This window comes from Mesoplodon bidens, assembly GCF_964165515.1.
Source record: "Mesoplodon bidens genome assembly, chromosome: Y".
In the NCBI taxonomy this organism is placed as follows: domain Eukaryota; kingdom Metazoa; phylum Chordata; class Mammalia; order Artiodactyla; family Ziphiidae; genus Mesoplodon; species Mesoplodon bidens.
The window spans coordinates 15,700,378-15,713,994 of NC_138180.1; the positions used below are offsets into that span (position 1 = coordinate 15,700,378).

General features: G+C 40.9%; 1 pseudogene across 1 annotated transcript in view; it reads right to left on the reverse strand.

The window, feature by feature from the left end:
• The window catches only part of LOC308609639 (putative helicase senataxin), a 61,568-nt pseudogene extending 56,249 nt beyond the window's left edge, over window positions 1-5,319 (reverse strand). Inside the window, exons 1-3 of the transcript in view lie at window positions 4,826-5,319; window positions 3,372-3,582; window positions 1,294-1,403 (exon numbers count right to left, since the gene is read on the reverse strand). The product of the transcript in view is annotated as a putative helicase senataxin (transcript). The remainder of the gene's footprint in view (window positions 1-1,293; window positions 1,404-3,371; window positions 3,583-4,825) is intronic.
• Between the last annotated feature and the right edge of the window lie 8,298 nt (window positions 5,320-13,617).

A 13,617-nucleotide genomic window follows, 5' to 3' on the forward strand; every position in this document is an offset into this window, starting at 1 on the left:
CTCTGGATCAGGCTGCCTATATACAAATCCCAGTCACCATACTAGCCTGTGTAACTGTGGTTAAGTCTCCTGACTCAGTTTCCTCACCTACAAAAACACATATATAATGAAGAATACAGTCATTCCTGGCCCTGCAGACCCAGTCACCCAGTCTGCAAGTGCTTGGCCCAGGTCCTGGTTGCTCAGCTGGACCTGCTTCCTCTACTGCTTTGCAGCTTTAAGAAAGCCAGTCCCGGAGAGCAGCTGGCTGTACTTTCTGTCAGTCTTCTTTCACAGGCAGGAAAGCCCCACCTTTATTTTAAGCACAGGCCTCGACTCTGGTTCTACCCTTGCCTGGAGTAGACTTGTAATTCTTATTATCATGCACAAACTCAGTCCCCTGCTACCTACAGCCACCCAGGCCGACATACAGGTTTCCACCATGTATCACTTTGTATTTCTGTTCCATTACTGGTCCAAAGAAACATTTACCCTTTAAAAAGTGGGACTATACCTTTTAGAATTCCACTTTTTGAATTCTTTTCTATCATTGTTTGGGTTTGGCACAAAGGAGACAGAAATTCACCACCATTCTGACTGGAAACCCCATTACCGTGTTCTTTCTTCGCCACTTAAAAAAAAAGCCTCTTTACTATCCTTCTATTGGCAGAGCAACCCTTCGTGGCTATTGTCTTAACGTTGTAACTCAGTTCTAGAGGCCAATGTGCACAGGTCCTACTGCACACGCTGCCTCGCCACATGATGTTAAGTCCTCAAACTCGAGCAATCAGCTCAAAGTCAGGTTCCAAGCCTCTGGTGTTGCTCTCTGCTTCTGTCTACCTACTGTTCTGATTCTCATGTTCCTCTTCCTGTTTGGCACCTAAGAACTGAATCTCCTTGTTCTCCCCTCTACCCCATCACCTGTTAAAAATCTCATCTATTAGCAAAATAATTATTTCAAGTGTTTTGACTGGCATTTCCATGTGCTTGGAGCGGGGCAGGCAAGCAAGAAAAGCAAGAGAGAACTCTCCTTCTTCGTTAGTTCAGGTCAACACACTGAAAGTTCAGATTATTCCCTCATTTGTCTTTTAAACTGAAGCATCACCTGTCAGAACTGTTTCCCTACTCTTTTAACCCTCTTCTTTGAGCCCCCCGGCACCCCCTCCTGAACTACAGTAATGTTACAACAACAAGAGAATAACTTTGGCAAATATTTTAAACAAAGTACACATCAAAAACCTCTATTATAGTTATCTGTAATATAGGTGCAAAAATAAAATATCCCCTCTTCCACTGCCTAACACTCACACTCACCATTTCATTGGGATGGACCAAAAACAAATAGATCCCTGGATGTTTGTCAAAAACCTGAAAGGAGCAGTTAGCTTGTTCCATCCGGCAAAGTGCTTCAACGCATAATTCATCTAAATAGAAAAAATAAGGCAGTAAACATAAGACATAAATCTTATCAACGTATCAAGATTCCCTAAATTTGGCTCCTTCAGTTGCTCTGTAAGTAAATGAAAAGTTGCTCCTTTTTTTTTTAAACTGAGGCATAAAAATGCTGTAAATGTAGGAATGATATTTAGCTGCTGAAAGACCGGTAGGTTGATCATAGTGTGTGCCTATGAATTGCTCTGACTTTCCTAGTACAAACATCTTTTTTCACACTGGGCATAATTATCTCCAGAGAGCACCTTCTTAGAAGTATGGCTATAGGTCCAATTCCATTAGCATTTTACATTTTGATCCATGAGGACTTTATCTTGTACCACAGGGATAAAATCAGCTTTGCCCCACAAATGGCTATTTTGTCCTACTCTCAGTTACTGAGTAATCCATTTTCTCCACTGGTTTGAAATGCTATCATCAGCAAAGAGTAAATTCCCCAAATATATTCGGTTTACTTCTGGAGTCTCTACACTGCTCCATGAGTCTATCTGTACCAGCACTATCTTAATCCCTGTTGCTTCATGGAAATTTCTTCATCACTCTTTCAAAAGTATACTGAATAGACTCATACGTTTACCATATCAGATGAATCAACTTTATTTTGTCAAGCTTCAAAGAATATTGTAGTGACAGTGGTTAGCTTTGGGAAGGAGGGACAATGACTGGAAAAGTAAGAGGAGAGCTTCTGGTGTGTTGATGATGATTTGTTTCTGACCTGGGTGCCAGCTACACAAGTATGCTTAGTTTATGAAAAATCAAGCTTATATAGTTTTCTGGATATGGTACTCTTTAATAAATGTTTGAAAAATGACTTGTTCGAATTTAAAAATCTAGTTATTTTGAATTTATTTAGAAAGAACTGATTTATCTAATAAATCTTTAGATATACTTTTCAATTTACTGAAAATACAGAGGATAGAGAAACAAGTCAAATAACATGACAAGGAAGAAATCAGAAAAGTCCAGGAAGCACATTATTCTTTAGGGCAACCATCTGGTCTCAGCAAGTCAAAGTTATGACAAAAAAATCTATCTATCTATCTATCCATCTATCTATTTATCTAACTATATCTATACCTGTGCACACATACGTAAAAGTAAACTATTCTGGATTAAAAGAGATGTAAGAAATATGGAACCAAATGGAACCAAATGCACAGTCCCTGATTGGACTCTAATTTAAATAAATCATCCAAAAAACACATTTTGCAACTACTGGGAAAATCTGAATGTGGACTAGATACAGTAGTGGGTGCCTTAAAGGTACTGTTATTTCGTTAGATTTGACAGATCAGGAAAATGTCTTCAAGAGATTCATATTAAGAAATGCAAATATAAATGGCCAAAATCTAGGCAGACATAATATGCTATGCCATTGTGATTACTGAAAACTACTACAGACCAGTGGTTCTCAACCTGGCGATTTTGTCCCCCACTGGCCCTGACCCCCAACTCCCAAGGGATGTTTGGCAATATCTGGAGACAATTTTGCTTGTCACAACTAGGGTAATGGGGAGAGCAAGTCACTACCAGCATCTAGTGGAGAGAGGCCAGGGATGCTGCTAAACATCCTACAATAAACAGCATGTCCCTCAGGAACCAAGATTTATCCAGTCCAAAATGTCAACAGTTCCAAGTATGAAAAACCCTGCTACAGACAAATTCCAAGAATGAAAATTAATTGAATGGATAGAAGAATAAATATGTGATAAAGCAAATACAGCAAGATATCAGCAGCTGTACAATCTATGTGGTGTGTATATGGTATTCACTGTGTAATTCACTTTTCTAGGTTTGGAAATGCTCAAAATAAAACGTTTGGAAAAAAAAGTATCCTAAGTATATGTTTAAGAAACAGATTTTCAATATAGATAAACCCAAATTCTTACAATTCTTAAAATATAAAAATGATACAACTGTGAAACACCCAAGATACTCACTAACACGCTCATGTAAAAGCAAATAAGGATATTTCAGTATTTCAAGAAGAGCAACTCGAAGCTTATTTTTAAAGTCTTCGCCAGTAAGGTCAAACAGCTGTGCCTCTCCATTGTTGTCTACTATATATAACTCGTCATCGTCTCCAATTTCTCCCTTCATGGCCTTTTCAAAGTGATTTATGAGACGTGAGGTTTCTAATTCCCATAAAACCTACAGGAAAAGAAAAACGGGCAGTGTGCTTTATATCTTATTAGCAACAAAATATACTGGATGTGACGATCCTTCTAGAAAGCCTTTTCCTAAGCATAAAAATTCAGAAGTTTAAAGAAGTACCAGGGCTTCCCTGGTGGCACAGCGGTTGAGAGTCCGCTTGCCGATGCAGGGGACACGGGTTCGTGCCCCGGTCCGGGAAGATGCCACATGCCGCAAAGCTGCTGGGCCCGTGAGCCGTGGCTGCTGAGCCTGCGTGTCCGGAGCCTGTGCTCAGCAACGGGAGAGGCCACAAGAGTGAGAGGCCTGCGTACCAAAAAAAAAAAAAAAAAAAAAAAAAAATTATATTAGATTTAAAGAAAACAGTCACTGAACATAAAAGTGGCTTTTATGATACATGAACATGAGTACATAGAGCATGAGATGTTTACAACATTGCTCTTGCAGAGTTTTGTTATCAACAGCACTGTCAACTATACTCTATTGAAAAGGAAATGAGAAGTTGGAGCTTCTTTACACAAGCTGGGCCTTCTCTGACTTCCCTCCTACGTTCCAGCCATAGGTAATTACCTTGAAACATCAGCTTTAGCATAAAGGCATTGGTTAGCTTCATCGCTAGGCAACTTTGTAAACATAAAGTTTTCCTCAAAATGTTCATAACTTATCATCCCCTCCTCTCTTCTATATTATTATACGTAACTCTATGGTCTGTATTCCATTTCTCACCAGATAAATATAATAAACCAATATTCAAAGCCACATATTTAAAATTATATGTTTCACTTTGGTTCCTGTGAATGAAAAAAAATGTTTGTCTTTATTGATTTATAGCACTTAACATTAAAAAATGAAGAGAGGGGAAAAAAAGAACTATTAGCCAATAAAAGAATAACCCAAGCCATTCAGATACCTGGCTGTTAAGAAAGTCAAACACAACGACATTAAAACATGAACCCCAAAAAACCCCATACGTCACTTCATTTCATGAAACTGTTTCACATCAAAATGTCTAAAAGTGGAGGATTATAAAATTCTGCTTTAGATTTCAATTCAATTCCATCAATCAATAAGCATTTATTCAGCACCTACTATCTACCAGGCTATGAGTTACATACTACACGTATATTAGCATTCACAGTTTAAATCACGTTTTCAGTTCCCTGAATGCTTCCAACAGAGTTTAAATTTATTCTCTTCCTAGTTATCAAGCTCTGAAAAATACTGCCCAATTAATGTAAAGTACCTTATGTAAGAATGGCAATTCATCCCTTGCTTTGTGGTATTCCGCCACACATTCTAAGCAGTAGCAGAGGTCTTCATCAGCTGTTTGAAATTCACTGGAGTGGGTCTTGGATGCATAGCGTTGCAGGAAGTCAATGGTGGAAATACCACCTGGTGTACACCAACAACATGTGCTCATTCTGTACCTGTATCCAGAAAAGAAGACATGGAAAGACTAAAGAAAAAAAAAAAAAAAAACACACAACACTTCAGGCCTATTCTGGTGGAGAATGGGTACATTTCCTACTAATGATCATGTCTTCAACTTACAATGTGCCTCGACCACATCCAGAACATTCTGCTGGCCAGCTTATCAATCACTGGCTAAACTCAATCTGAGCTTACTCGTAAAAACTTTACCTGTGACACATGAAAAATAATGAAATGAAAGCAGTTAGTAATAAACATCATAAGGCAACATACAGCTGTGTTATAAAGCCGGCTCAAAACTATACAGTACTGATGGGAAATTATATACAGAGACATAGAATTATCAATGTTTTCAAAGTACAGATTTTGGAGTGTTCTAATCATGTACTGGAGTCAAGTGAAAAGCTCAGGAAACCTTTCACATTCCCTGAGGCCCTGCTCCCGAAATCCCTGGAAACCTTAGAAATCCCCAAATATTAGTCCATACCAATAACAAAAACTCATATAGAGAAGAATTTTCTCTTGGTTTGGAAGTATATATACACATGACTTTGCACATGTGTGTATGAACTGCTGCCCATAACTCACTGCTCGTCAAGGCAGTATAAACTGTAATGGCTGCAAATATAATAGCTACAAAACTATTCCTACTAAGTTTGAAACGTACAGTTTTCAACTGTCTCCAATTTGGGGTTTTATACTACCATCAGAGCCTCCACCATCCAAACTCAAGTAAAAAGGGTTAAATGAAATTAATTTCAGAGATTGGTTCAAGATGGCGGAGTACAGGATGTGCACTCACTCCCTCTTGCGAGAGCACCGGAACCACAACTAACTGCTGAACAATCATCAACCGGAAGACACTAGAACTCACCAAAAAAGATACCCCACATCCAAAGACAAAGGAGAAGCTGCAATGACGAGGGGCACAATCACAATAAAATCAAATACCATAATTGCTGGGCTGGTGACTCACAAACTGGAGAACACTTATACCACAAAGTCCACCCACTAGAGTGAAGGTTCTGAGCCCAATGTCAGGCTTCCCAACCTGGGGGTCCGGCAACGGGAGGAAGAATTCCTGAAGAATCAGACTTTGAAGGCTAGCAGGATTTGATTGCAGGAATTTGACAGGACTAGGGGAAACAGAGACTCCACTCTTGCAGGGCACACACAAAGTAGTGTGAGCACTGGGACCCAGGGGAAGGAGCAGTGACCCCATAGGAGACTGAACCAGACCTGCCTGCTAGTGTTGGAGCGTCTCCTGCAGAGGCAGGAGGGGAGGTGGCTGTGCCTCACCGTGGGGACAAGGACGCTGGTGGCAGAAGTTCTGGGAAGTACTCCTCGGTGGGAGCCCTTCCAGAGTCCGCCATTAGCCCCACCAAAGAGCCAGGTAGGCTCCAGTGCTAGGTCGCCTAAGGCCAAACAACCAGCAGGGAGGGAACGCAACCCCACCCATCAGCAGATAAGCAGATTAAAGTTTGACTGAGCTCTGCCCACCAGAGCAACACCCAGCTCTACCCACCACCTGTCCCTCCCATTAGGAAGCCTGCACAAGCCTCTTAGGTAGCCTCAGCCACCAGAGGGCAGACAGCAGAAGCAAGGAGAACTACAATTCTGCAGCCTGGGGAAGGAAAACCCTATTCACAGAAAGACAGACAAAATGAAAAGGCAGAGAGTGCTTTGTACCAGATGAAGGAACAAAATAAAACCCCAGAAAAACAACTAAATGAAGTGCAGATAGGCAACCTTCCAGAAAAAGAATTCAGGAAAATGACAGTGAAGATGACCCAGGACCTTGGAAAAAGAATGGAGGCAAAGATCGAGAAGATGCAAGGAAGGTTTAACAAAGCCCTACAAGAATTAAAAGAAAAAACACCTAGAAGAATTAAAGAACAAACAGAGATGAACAATACAATAACTGAAATGAAAAATACACTAGAAGGAATCAACAGCAGAGTAACTGAGTCAGAAGAACGGATAGGTGATCTGGAAGACAGAACGGTAGAATTCACCTGCTGTGGAACAGAATAAAGAAAAAAAGAATGAAAAGAAATGATGACAGCCTAAGAGACCTCTGGGACAACATTAAACGCAACACCATTCACATTATAGGGGTCCCAGAAGGAGAAGAGAGAGAGAAAGGACCCAAGGAAATATTTGAAGAGATGATGGACGAAAACTTCCCTAACATGGGAAAGGAAATAGCCACCCAAGTCCAGGAAGCGCAGAGAATCCCAGGCAGGATAAACCCAAGGACAAACACGCCAAGACACACAGTACTCTAATTGACAAAAAATTAAAGACAAAGAAACATTACTGAAAACAACAAGGGAAAAACGACACGTAACATACAAGGGAAGTCCCATAAGGTTAACAGCTGATTTCTCAGCAGAAACTCTACAAGCCAGAAGGGAGTGGCACGATATATTTAAAGTGATGAAAGGGAAGAACCTACAACCAAGATTACTCTACCTGGCAAGGAGCTCATTCACATTCAACGGAGAAATCAAAAGCTTTACATACAAGCAAAAGCAAAGAGAATTCAGCACCACCAAACCAGCTCTACAACAAATGCTAAAGAAACTTCTCTAAGTGGGAAACACAAAGGAAAACGACCTACAAAAACAAACCCATACCCATTAAGAAAATGGTAATAGGAACATACATATCAATAATTACCTTGAACATGAATGGATTAAATGCTCCAACCAAAAGACACAGGCTCGCTGAATGCATACAAAAACAAGACCCATATATATGCTGCCTACAAGAGACCCACTTCAGACCTAGGAACAGTTACAGACTGAAAGTGAGGGGATGGAAAAAGATATTCCAGACAAATGGAAATCAAAAGAAAGCTGGAGTACCAATACTCATATCAGATAAAATAGACTTTAAAATAAAGAATGTTACAAGAGACAAGGAAGGATGCTACACAATGATCAAGGGATCAACCCAAGAAGAAGATATAACAATTATAAATATATATGCACCCAAAATAGGAGCACCTCAGTATGTAAGGCAACTGCTAACAGCTATAAAAGCGGAAATCAACAGTAACACAATAATAGTGGGGGACTTTTTTTAATGTTAATTTATTTATTTTTGGCTGTGTTGGGTCTTCGTTGTTGCGTGCTGGCTTTCTCCAGCTGCAGCAAGCAGAGGCCACTCTTTGTTGTGGCGTGTGGGCTTCTCATTGCGGTGGCCTCTCTCGTGGAGTACGGGCTCTAGGTGCGTGGGCCTCAGTAGTTGTGGCATGCGGTCTCAGTAGTTGTGGCTCTCAGGCTCTAGAGCACAGGCTCAGTAGTTGTGGCCTGCAGGCTCTGTAGCGCAGGCTCAGTAGTTGTGGCGCACAGGCCCAGTTGCTCCACAGCATGTGGGATCTTCCAGGACCAGGGCTCGAACCCGTGTCCCCTGCACTGGCAGGCAGACTCTCAACCACTGAGCCACCAGGGAAGCCCGGAACAGAAACAACGTGCACAAAACACAAAAGGATGGGGGCATGTCAAAGGGACATAATAGACACCAACCTGAAGAGCTCCCAGCGGCCAAAGCTGAAACAATCTGAGTAACAAAATAATGTAATATTGGATTATAACCCACAGTATAAATATACATGAATCCATACTGATACAAATGAATGAATAAACAAATGTGGGGGAAGGAACAAACTTTCCTTATGGAAGAATTGCAAATAATATATACAGATACTCCCCATTCCAGGAAGTGGAGCTTAATCCCACCCTATCTTGAGCGAGGGCTGGACTTGGTGAAACACTTCCAAATAAGAAAGGATGCAAAGTGAAAATCACACTTATGGTGGAGACACCTGGCAAACACAACCTCAAACCAAGTGATCAAGGTTAACATCACCAGTGGTTAAGTCGTGTTGGTAACCCCTGACACAATGTGATGAGGCAGGAACTTCAACTCTGCAGTATGCTTCCCCAAACCCACAACCCCAGTCTATTCATGCGAGAAACATCAGACAAACTCAATGTATTAGCCAAACAGCTATTAGCCAGTCTTTGACAAAAATGGAGAAAACCACACCCAAGGGAAATCAAACCAAGTGTTCTATCGTATGGAAACATTTTATTGGGAATTGGGCCAGGAAATTACCCAACAAAACCGGTCTTGAAAACTTGACCTTCATTATCTAATGAATGTATATCAGCCTGATGGGAAAAAAGTTACAAACCCAACTGTAAACCCAATGAAGTTCATTGCCTAACTGGATGATCCTAACCCATGCATTCTCATCAGGAGTGACATCATCCTCAAGGAGATGAAAACTGGTTAGTGGAACACATCCTACTCTTTTTACATATAAAGCACAGGTATATGGACATTACGTAAAGAAGTATATAATATATATTGGTGGGATTAAAATTCACGGGAAATTCATAGGAAAGAAATGTCTTAAACGTTTCCTTTCAGAGAGGGAGAAGGGACAATAAAAGGTTAAGAAACATGACCCAAGTCATTGAATACTTGGGTACAGAAACTTGACAATGTTACATTTTTGAATGCATTACCACCCAAAAATTCAGAGTGCATAATAAGCTCTGCTAATGGGAAACTGATCACATCTTGACAGTATTTATAGTTTCTGTACAATCAAAAACATGGATTTGTCTTGTGAACTGATTTTTAAAATTTATTAAATATTAACTGTATACTTTCTTCAGGCTTCTGAAAAGAATGCAGGGCAGCTTTCAACATTAAAGTATAAAGAAAAAGCCATTTTAGAAGGCAATTTAGAAAGGGAGAGAAATCAAAACTTATGTACAAGAAATTTAATTTCAATAAGGCCTAATTTAGGAGCTTCTTGTAAAGTAGAGCAGAAAAATAGCATGAGTTACACAGTCCTTGTGTGAAAAATTAAAAAAGTAATATGCTAGTTCAGCTGGAGAGTCCTGCCCTTTCCTAACACTAATTCTAATTCAATTACATTTTTTAAGGGTGCTGCAAACTAGGGAATATGAAGTAACAGAATAGACACTATGTTTCTGCAGAATATAAATTTCACTCAAAGAACTTCTCATACTTGAAAAACCAGTAATATAATACCAGGAAGTTAAAAGTCTGCAGAAGCTGTGTTTTTCCAGTGATGTACTAATTCAACAAGTTTCACCCTTCTAGACAATGCAAGGACAGAAAATGAAACTCAGGGAAGATTTCTCAAACATCAGTTGTTTCAAGCTTGACTTGAGCAGGAAACAAGACTGCAGTCAACTGCAACTTTGAAAAAATCAAGGTACTGAAGTACAAATAAAATGTTGTATACATTTTTTTTTTTTTTTTTTTTTTTGCGGTACACGGGCCTCTCACTGCTGTGGCCTCTCTCGTCGCAGAGCACAGGCTCCGGACGCGCAGGCTCAGCGGCCATGGCTCACGGGCCTAGCCGCTCCGTGCAGCATGTGGGATCTTCCAGGACTGGGGCACGAACCAGTGTCCCCTGCGTCGGCAGGTGGACTCTCAACCACTGCACCTCCGGGGAAGCCCAAAATGTTGTATACTTTAAAATAATTATTAACAGAGAAGTTAGTTAGCAAAATAAACTTTCTAGTAAAAAAAAAAAATTATGGAGGCTGCTTTTTATTTCACTCACTCAGAGAGCTGGCTTACTTCCACATTCCAGAAAGCAAACTAAATGTTCTCAAAGTAGATAGGAGGTACTGCCATATAACAGATAAGTGCCATGGAATTTAGAAAACAGAGAGAACAGTGCTACAGCAAATCAACAATAGAAACATGTTTCCATAGTTCCTCTCAAAGGCCATAAGTGGGTGTGGTTATGTTCCTAAAACTAAAATCATCATTGGCCTGATAGCTAAGCCCAAAAAAATCTGAACAGGGTATACTGAAATTTTTCTTTTAAGGGAAAACTGCTGGTAGATGACTATGAATCTTGCAAATTTTTGTACAATTCAGTTCTTCTGGAGGACAGTTTTGTTAAGTTCATCAGTGTTTTTACTGCTTGGAATCATTACTGAACTACAAATGGGGGAGTCCAGGGAATCCTCAAGCTGCATGACAGAAGTAAGAGCGGCTCCTGTGCATCAGCGAGACAGTATTTTTGCCAATAACATAGGATGCTTCACCAGAGGTATAACTGTAATTTTCTATTGACTTATCCAGGGGATATCATTTATCAATAATAGCTGGCCAGAAACTTCAAATAACAATCACTTTCTTCTATCCTTCCTAGCTAAACTTTTTGAAAATTTATTTATTTTAAACTTCTTCACAATTGCTTTTATTTATTTTTTTCCTCGGCCACGCTGAGCGGCTCGAGGGATCTTAGTTTAGATCCCTGACAAGGGATTGAACCCGGGCCACGGCTGTGAAAGCGCCGAGTCCTAACCACTGGACCACCAGGGAACTCCCCTTGAAAAAATAATTTAGATTCACTTCTTTAGCTCCTTTGCACTCTGGCTTCTACCTTATGTTTCACTGAATGTTTTCACAAAAGTCCCTAATAATCTCTTTAATACCAAATCCAGTAGGTTCTTTAATGGACTCCTCTAAAGCATATGAAACTGCTAAGCATGTATTCCTTAGCTACGACAACACACCATTCTTCTCTCACTTCCTCTACCCAGCCCCCATAATCATCTGTTCCTTTTCCCCCTGCTTCATATCAACATTTCCAAAGGTTTGTCCTCAGGACTCTAACCCTTCATTCAATATCCTCTTTGTGGGTGACAATTCAACCTATTTCTTCAACTACTATTTATAATGAAGCTTCCCCAAAGACTGAGAACGTAGGTAAAACTCAATGCCATGTTTGTGTTTCAGCTACTCAATAAATGATAGCCTAGCCTAGAATTCCACAAAGATATACAGCTGCCCTTCAGTTTCTGCAGGGGATTGGTTCCAGGAGTACCCCCCATGCACACCAAAATCTGCAGATGCTCAAGTCCCTTCCATAAAATAGTGGAGTACAGGGAACACAGTTGGCCCTCTATATCCACACATGGGAAACCCAAAGATATGGAAGGCTGACCGTACTCAATATCCAACTGTACAGTGAATCTATACTCACTTGACAGTTGCCTCAAAGTAAACAGGACCAGAACAGAACAAAGTCCTTCCCGTCAATGTGTTATCTGTCCTGTATTCTCTGTATCCACGGTATTACCATGACTTCACTTTTCAAACCAGTAACCTGTGAATTCTCCTATGCTATCCTCCCTTAGCCCCCATCTCTACAAGTTCTATAGAGTCTACCACCTTGATTACCTCTGTACTTTACTCTCAGTGAGACTGCCATTTCCTTAGTTCAATACATTTTCATTATTTGTCTGGATTACAGAAGAAACCTAAATGATCTGCCTCTTGTTTGATCCACCATCAATTCTTCCTCCAAAGTGCTGCCAAAGGCCAAAGCCAAAACCAGACTCTAAAAGCACAAATGACTCCTCTACCTTTGGCCGATAAAATTAAAATTTCTGACCTCACCACACAAGGCTCTCCATGACCTGGCTTCAGCATCATCTCTTGACATTCCCCCTCACTTGCACATCCTAAAATGCTTCCTGGTGTTTGGCATTACCTGCCTTTATGGAAGCTCTTCCATCTGCCTTGGACACCTACTCTTCATACCTTTGCCTGCTTCTTAACCCTGGATGTGCCTCAGACTCACCAAAGGAACTTGGCAAAAAAAATTAGCAAAGGCACATGGTGAGATACCACTGAGAAAATTCAGATGCGTTCTAAAAAAGACTCCACCAGTACGTCTGATAAAAAGCCAGATTTGGGGGACATCCCTGGTGGTCCAGGGGGTAAGACTCTGCACTCCCAATGCAGTGGGCCGGGGTTCGAGCCCTGGACTGGGAACTAGATCCCACATGCATGCCGCCACTGAGAGTTCGCAAGCCACAACTAAGACCCAGCACAGCCAAAATAAATAAATAAGTAAATATTTCGGGGGCGGGGGTGGGAGGAGCCAGATTTGAGAACTACCTCTGAGCATCATCATGCCTGGAGGCTTGTCTGACTCATTCCCTCCCTTCCAATCTGTCTTTGATGACTTTTTTCTCTATCCCCTCAGGACTTTGTACATGGTCTCTATCACTGCATTTACCATGTTAGGCTGAGCTGTTTACTTATCTGTCTCCCACCTACAAGCTCCATCCTCAGCAATTCTGCGTGTGTTAGGGGGCAAGGATCCGTTCTGTATTTTTTTTTTCTTTTGTCTTACTCCTCAGTGCTTGGCACATAATAAGTGCCTGAAAAAAAAAGTCTTAAGTGTCTATTTAACAAATAACTGCCGACACTTCCCTGGTGGCACACTGGTTAAGACTCCGCGCTGCCAATGCAGGGGGCCCAGGTTCGATCCCTGGGTCTGGGAACTAGATCCAACATGCATGCCACAACTAAGAGTTCGCATGCCACAACTAAGGAGCCCGCCTGCTGCAACTAAGACCCAATGCAACCAAATAAATAATAAAACATGTAAACATTTAAAATTTAAAAAAACCAAATAATTACCTGGGGTAATGGCCTACAGCGAAGCCATCCTTTCAGTCGAGATTCCTGGGTTTATTTGAGAATGGGTGAGGATCTGCATTCATATATAACCAGACTCTGGGC